The 7500-nt window shown below is 51.4% G+C and overlaps 1 protein-coding gene across 1 annotated transcript in view; it reads right to left on the bottom strand.

Moving 5' to 3' along the window:
* LOC110170303 (glutamate receptor 4-like) overlaps positions 1–7500 on the bottom strand; it is a 130396-nt gene that overhangs the window by 77664 nt on the left and 45232 nt on the right.

Genomic DNA, 7500 nt, shown 5'->3' on the forward strand with positions numbered 1-7500 from the left:
TACACATACACACACACATACACACACATACACGGTACACATACAATACACACACAGAGAAACACATGGACAAAAACACAGGAAAACACGACCGTTTCCCGTTTACGTGCACGTGACCGCGATGCCGGACTTTTACAGTGCATACGGACCGAAACAGGACTGATCCAGGTCCGGGACTAGACCGGGACCAGACCGGGACCAGACCGGGACCAGACCGACACCAGACCAGAGGCTCAGAGCCCACAGCAGGGCCGGAACTCGAAGCTGAGACTCGGACCCCGTGGAGGCTCGGAGTCAAAGCTCGGAGTCAAAGCTCGGAGTCCGGTCTGGGCCCGGTCTGGTCCCGGTCTGGTCCATGTCTGGTCCCGGACCTGGATCAGTCCTGGTTCAGTCCGTACGCGGTGCAAAAGTCCAACATCACAGTCACAGAATCATGTAAACGGGAAACGGCCGTTATCCATTTTTTCCATTTTTCATTTAAACACAAAATCGAAAACTGAAAAAATGAATCGTTATCCGTTTTTTTATTTTGGTTTTGGAGACAAATAATGAAGAAAATTGTTGTTTGTTTTTTTTTTATTATTTTTGGTTTTATTTTGAAAAACAAATGAACGAACGACACACGGATTCAAACCAATTCATGAATTCAAAAGTAAAATATTGTGACTTTTATTGGAAATGTAAATGAAAGTGTCACATCTGTTTTTCTTTCTACAGCAGCAGGACATGAGTCTGTAAAGTCCAAGTTTGTTCTTCTTCCTCTGGAGAATCTCACTCAAAAAAAATAAAATAAATAAATAAAAGAACCAGTTTCAGTTCAGTTTTGTCAGTTTCTACAATTTGACTTAAAGTAAAGTTCGTGTGATCAGCAGCAGGAAAATGAAATGTTCAGAGGAAAAATCTCAACTGAAAAAATCAAACCAAATACAAAACTGAAATCTGGTCTGGTCCCAGTCTCAGTCCTGGTCTGGTCCCGGTCTGGTCCCGGTCTGGTCAGTCCTGGTCTGGTCCTGGTCTGGTCCCAGGTCTCAGTCCTGGTTCTGGTCCGGTCTGGTCCCAGTCTGGTCCTCAGTCTGGTCTGGTCTGGTCCCGGTCTGGTCCCAGTCCCTCTGGTCCCGGTCTGGTCCTGGTCTGGTCCCGGTCTGGTCCCGGTCCTGGTCCCGGTCTGGTCCTGGTCTGGTCCCTGGTCTGGTCTGGTCCCTGGTCTGGTCCTGGTCTGGTCCTGGTCTGGTCCGGTCTGGTCTGGTCCCGGTCTCTGGTCCTGGTCTGGTCCCGGTCTGGTCCTGGTCTGGTCCTGGTCTGGTCCTGGTCTGGTCCTGGTCTGGTCCCGGTCTGGTCCTGGTCTGGTCCCGGGTCCATACAAAAAATCCTTCATCGAGCCTTTAATTTCGGGACAAAACAGTGAAATAAAAACCCCAGGATCACGTGGAGCCAGTTTTAAGTCCAGATTGTGGATCCTGAACAGCAGCAGAAACACAGAGGCTGAACTGGAGCCAGAGTCCGTGGAGCCCAGTCCCGCCCGCGCTCACTTCCTGTTCAGGTTCTGTTCTTTCATAAACACAGACTTTAGATCCTCGTGTTTATTCACCGGAGCCTCAGTCTGTAACAAGACTCTGAAACTTCGCCGTTTTAAAATCTCTCGTCCTGATTCCGAGTCTCTGAACCGTCTCCAAAATGATGAAGTCGACTAAAATCTCTTTATTTTTACAAACCGCTCGGCGTCGCTGCCAAATCCTAAAAGCTCCGTGATTTGTGTCCCAGAAGCGGGTCTTAAGAGGAGCCTGGCGTGACTCAACAGAGACGCCTGGCAGACGCCCCGGGTCTGGGACGAGGACGGAGACGGAGGCGAGGACATTTGTAATAAATACTCGTTTGGTGAAAAAAAAGAAAAAGAAAAAGAAACTTCAATTGTGTCTCTGGAGAAAAGTTTTAAAGGGAGACACCGAGTTTTACCTGTTGGGGGGGAGGGGCTAAGAGCGGAGGGGAGGGGCTAAGAGCGGAGGGAGGGAAGGAGGGGGTTAAAGAGAAGAGGGGAGGGGCTAAGAGCGGAGGGGAGGGGCTAAGAGCAGAGGGGAGGGGCTAAGAGCGAGAGGGGCTAAGAGAGGGGAGGGGCTAAGAGCAGGGGAGGGCTAAAAGAGAGGGGAGGGCTAAGAGCGGAGGGGAGGGGTTAAGATAAGAGGGGAGGGGCTAAGAGCGGAGGGGAGGGGCTAAAATAAGAGGGGAGGGGCTAAGAGCAGAGTTGAATAAACCAAAATAAACGTTTGTCCAGTGGATAAATTGAATTCTTCCTTTGCCGTGTTCGTTTTTTTATATCGTATATTGTTTTTGTTTTTTGTTTTTTTCTTTCTACTGTCCTGTGTCCTCTCGTCTCTGCTGGAGGACAGATCCTTCGTCTCTGGTGGAGGACAGATCCTTCGTCTCTGGTGGAGGACAGATCCTTCGTCTCTGGTGGAGGACAGATCCTTCGTCTCTGCTGGAGGACAGATCCTTCGTCTCTGGTGGAGGACAGATCCTTCGTCTCTGGTGGAGGACAGATCCTTCGTCTCTGGTGGAGGACAGATCCTTCGTCTCTGGTGGAGGACAGATCCTTCGTCTCTGGTGGAGGACAGATCCTTCGTCTCTGCTGGAGGACAGATCCTTCGTCTCTGGTGGAGGACAGATCCTTCGTCTCTGGAGGACAGATCCGTCGTCTCTGCTGGAGGACAGATCTTCGTCTCTGAGGACAGATCTCGTCGGAGGACAGATCCTTCGTCTCTGCTGGAGGACAGATCCTTCGTCTCTGGTGGAGGACAGATCCTTCGTCTCTGGTGGAGGACAGATCCTTCGTCTCTGGTGGAGGACAGATCCTTCGTCTCTGGTGGAGGACAGGACGGAGCAGCTGCAGGACGAGAGGCAGATGTCCCTCTAAACGTTCCTCCTGGAGCCCGGACTCGCTCCCTCTGCTCCCAATTAGTGGATTAACCTGTTCACCAGGAGGCCCTTTAGAACCTGGTGCAGCGCCAGACGGAACGAGAGAGAGAGAGAGAGAGAGAGAGAGAGAGGGAAGAGGGAAAGAGGAAAGAGAGAAGGAGGGAAGAGAGAGGAGGAGGGGAAGGAAATAGAAAAGAGAGGAAGACAGGGAGGAGGAGAGGAGAGAGGAAAGAGAAGGACGAGGGAAGGAAGAGAGGACAGGAGAGGAAGGAGCGAAGAGGAGAGGTGTGAGGGAGGAGGAAGAGGGGAGAGGGAGGAGAGAGGGAGAAGAGAGAAGAAGAGAAGGGAAGAGAGAGAAAAGAGAGGAAGAGAAGAGAGAGGGGAAGAGAAGAGAAGAGAAGAGAAAGGAGATGGTAGAGGGAAAGAGAGAGAGAGAGGAGGAAGAGGATGGTGGAGGGAGGGAGAGAAGAGAAGGAGGAGGGAAGAGAGAGAGAGAAGGAGAGGAAGAGGAGAGAGAAGGAGAGAGAGAGGAAGAGGAAGGAGGACGGAGGGAGAGAGAGGAAGAAGAGGAGAGGAAGAGGAGGGAAGAGAGAGAGAGAGAGAGAGGGAAGGGAGGAAGGAGAGAGGGAGGAAATAGAAAAGAGAGGAAGGATGAGGGAAGGAAGAGAGGACAGGAGAGGAAGGAGCGAAGAGGAGAGGTGTGAGGGAGGAGGAAGAGAGGAGAGGGAGGAGAGAGGGAGAAGAGGAGAAAGAGGAGAGAAGAGAAGGAGGAGGGAAGAGAGAGAAAAGAGAGGAAGAGGAGAGAGAGGGGAAGAGAAGAGAAAGGGGATGGAAGAGGGAAAGAGAGAGAGAGAGGAGGAAGAGGATAGGGAGGAGAGAGGGAGGGAGGGAGAGAGAGAAGAGAAGAGAAGGAGGAGGGAAGAGAGAGAGAGAGAGGGAAGGGAGGGAGGAAATACAAAAGAGAGGAAGGGAGGGAGGAGGAGAGCAGAGAGGAAAGAGAAGGAAAAGAGGAGAGGGAGGAAAGAAGAGGAGAGGAGGGATGAAGAGAAAAAAGAAGAGAGGTAGGAGAGGAGAGCGGAGGGGGAGGAAGAGAGAAGGAAGAGAGGACAGGAGAGGAAGGAGAGAAGAGGAGAGGTGTGAGGGAGGAGGAAGAGGGAGGAAGAGAGGAGAGAAGAGAAGAAGAAAGAGGAAGAGAGGATAGGGAGGAGAGAGGGAAAACAGAAGAAGAGAGGAGAGAGAGAGAGGGAAGAGAGGAGAGGAGAGAGGGAGGAAGGAGAGAGGGAGGAGAGGAAGGAAATAGAAAAGTGAGGAAGGGAGAGAGGAGGAGAGGAGAGAGAGGTGTGAGGGAGGAAGAGAGGATAGAAGAGAAGAGAAGAAGAGAGGAGAGAAAAGAGGAAGAGGAGGGAGTGTAGAGGGAGGAGTGTGGGGGCTCTCCTCCTCGCAGATGTTCCTCGGTTCCTCCTCGGCTTTGATCTCATCTTCATGAATCATGTAAAACGTCTCGTTTTCAGACGACACCTGGACTCGTGTTTTCACCTTTAAAGAGACACTGCGGAGTTTTTCTGGCAGAGCTTCACAGACAAACAGACGCCCCCCCCCCCCGTCCCCTCACACATCTGTCCTCCTCAGGTCAGACTCGTGTGTCCTCCTCAGGTCAGACTCGTGTGTCCTCCTCAGGTCAGACTCGTGTCCTTCTCAGGTCAGACTCCTGTGTTCCTCAGGTCAGTCCTCAGGTCAGACTCGTGTGTCCTCCTCAGGTCAGACTCGTGTGTCCTCCTCAGGTCAGACTCGTGTGTCCTCCTCAGGTCAGACTCGTGTGTCCCCTCAGGTCAGACTCGTGTGTCCTCTCAGGTCAGACTCGTGTGTGTCCTCCTCAGGTCAGACTCGTGTGTCCCCTCAGGTCAGACTCGTGTGTCCTCCTCAGGTCAGACTCGTGTGTCCCAGGTCAGACTCATGTGTCCTCAAGTCAGACTCGTGTGTCCTCAGGTCAGACTCGTGTGTCCTCCTCAGGTCAGACTCGTGTGTCCCCCTCAGGTCAGACTCGTGTGTCCCCCTCAGGTCAGACTCATGTGTCCCCCTCAGGTCAGACTCGTGTGTCCTCCTCAGGTCAGACTCGTGTGTGTCCTCTCAGGTCAGACTCGTGTGTCCTCAAGTCAGACTCATGTGTCCTCAGGTCAGACTCGTGTGTCCTCCTCAGGTCAGACTCGTGTGTCCTCAGGTCAGACTCGTGTGTCCTCCTCAGGTCAGACTCGTGTGTCCTCCTCAGGTCAGACTCGTGTGTCCTCAGGTCAGACTCGTGTGTCCTCCTCAGGTCAGACTCGTGTGTCCCCCTCAGGTCAGACTCGTGTGTCCCCCTCAGGTCAGACTCGTGTGTCCTCCTCAGGTCAGACTCGTGTGTCCTTCCTCAGGTCAGACTCGTGTGTCCTCCTCAGGTCAGACTCGTGTGTCCTCCTCAGGTCAGACTCGTGTGTCCTTCTCAGGTCAGACTCGTGTGTCCTCCTCAGGTCAGACTCGTGTGTCCTTCTCAGGTCAGACTCGTGTGTCCTCCTCAGGTCAGACTCGTGCGTCCCCCTCAGGTCAGACTCATGTGTCCTCAAGTCAGACTCATGTGTCCTCAAGTCAGAGTCGTGTGTCCCCCTCAGGTCAGACTCGTGTGTCCTCCTCAGGTCAGACTCATGTGTCCTCCTCAGGTCAGACTCGTGTGTCCTCCTCAGGTCAGACTCGTGTGTCCCCCTCAGGTCAGACTCGTGTGTCCTCCTCAGGTCAGACTCGTGTGTCCTCCTCAGGTCAGACTCGTGCGTCCTCCTCAGGTCAGACTCGTGTGTCCCCCTCAGGTCAGACTCGTGTGTCCTTCTCAGGTCAGACTCATGTGTCCTCAAGTCAGACTCGTGTGTCCTCAGGTCAGACTCGTGTGTCCTCCTCAGGTCAGACTCATGTGTCCTCCTCAGGTCAGACTCGTGTGTCCTCCTCAGGTCAGACTCGTGTGTCCCCCTCAGGTCAGACTCGTGTGTCCTTCTCAGGTCAGACTCGTGTGTCCCCCTCAGGTCAGACTCGTGTGTCCTCAAATCAGACTCATGTGTCCTCCTCAGGTCAGACTCATGTGTCCTCCTCAGGTCAGACTCGTGTGTCCCCCTCAGGTCAGACTCGTGTGTCCTTCTCAGGTCAGACTCGTGTGTCCTCCCTCAGGTCAGACTCGTGTGTCCTCCTCAGGTCAGACTCATGTGTCCTTCTCAGGTCAGACTCATGTGTCCTTCTCAGGTCAGACTCGTGTGTCCTTCTCAGGTCAGACTCATGTGTCCTTCTCAGGTCAGACTCATGTGTCCTCAGGTCAGACTCATGTGTCCTCAGGTCAGACTCGTGTGTCCTCCTCAGGTCAGACTCGTGTGTCCTCCTCAGGTCAGACTCGTGTGTCCTTCTCAGGTCAGACTCATGTGTCCTTCTCAGGTCAGACTCATGTGTCCTCCTCAGGTCAGACTCATGTGTCCTCAGGTCAGACTCATGTGTCCTCAGGTCAGACTCATGTGTCCTCAGGTCAGACTCATGTGTCCTCAGGTCAGACTCGTGCGTCCCCCTCAGGTCAGACTCGTGCGTCCTCCTCAGGTCAGACTCGTGTGTCCTCCTCAGGTCAGACTCGTGTCCTCCTCAGGTCAGACTCGTGTGTCCTCAGGTCAGACTCTCGTGTCCTCCTCAGTTCAGACTTGTGTGTTTGTAAAGTCGTAGTCATCAGTTTTGTGTCCTGTTTTTGAGTTTTTATAGAGAATATGAGTTGCATTTCTTTATAAAAATCAGTAAATCTCATTGTTGTGACGAGCTGCTCAGACTGGGAAGAGTTTAAGCAATGAAAAAATGAAGCTGCTGTTGTGTAAAAAAAAAAAAAAAAAAAAAAGTATCTCTTGATTTAATCCATTTGCGAAGCCTGATTTAATTTTTGAAACACAGACAAAGGTTTGTTCTTTTTGCTCCAGCAGATATGGACAGAGTCTGAGACCAGAGACCAACATCCTGTCCTCACCAGCAGCACCAGCGTCAGAGCTTCTCTCCATCTCCTCCAGAATCTCCTCCAGAGCAACAAAGCTCTGAGTATTTATACAGAAATACAAGTTACAAACATCTCAGAGCAGAGAGACTTTTGTTTTGTCTTTATTAACAACTGAGGGCAGCTAAAGGCTGAATTATATTTCTGTGTCGACTCATCGCGCTCTCGTTTTTAGTTTGTGGATCTGAGTCAAGGTCTTTGCGCCGCCAAGTAATTCACCTCCACAACACCAGGAGGCGACGATTTAAAACTGGGATTCGTGTCACAGAATTAAGCGAGAAAGTGGTTTCCGATACGACACAAACCTCGATGCAGTGCACTTTTGATTCAATATGATTTATTTAAAATCAATTCGATACGTTTCAATAAAAATAAAGCCTGAGTTAAATCACTTCTTGTGCAAAGTTCAAACATTTTAATCGTCAAAACTGTGAAAATGTCAAATAAACAAGTTTCCTTCCTTTGAACAAACAACAAAACTGTTGCTCTTACACAAAATAATTTGCAAAATACCGTATCAGTATCGATATTGCGGGCTGCTGTATCGATATATC

This window comes from Boleophthalmus pectinirostris, unplaced genomic scaffold (assembly GCF_026225935.1).
Source record: "Boleophthalmus pectinirostris isolate CB_2022bp ecotype Guang Dong unplaced genomic scaffold, ASM2622593v1 HiC_scaffold_12, whole genome shotgun sequence".
Lineage (NCBI taxonomy): Eukaryota > Metazoa > Chordata > Actinopteri > Gobiiformes > Gobiidae > Boleophthalmus > Boleophthalmus pectinirostris.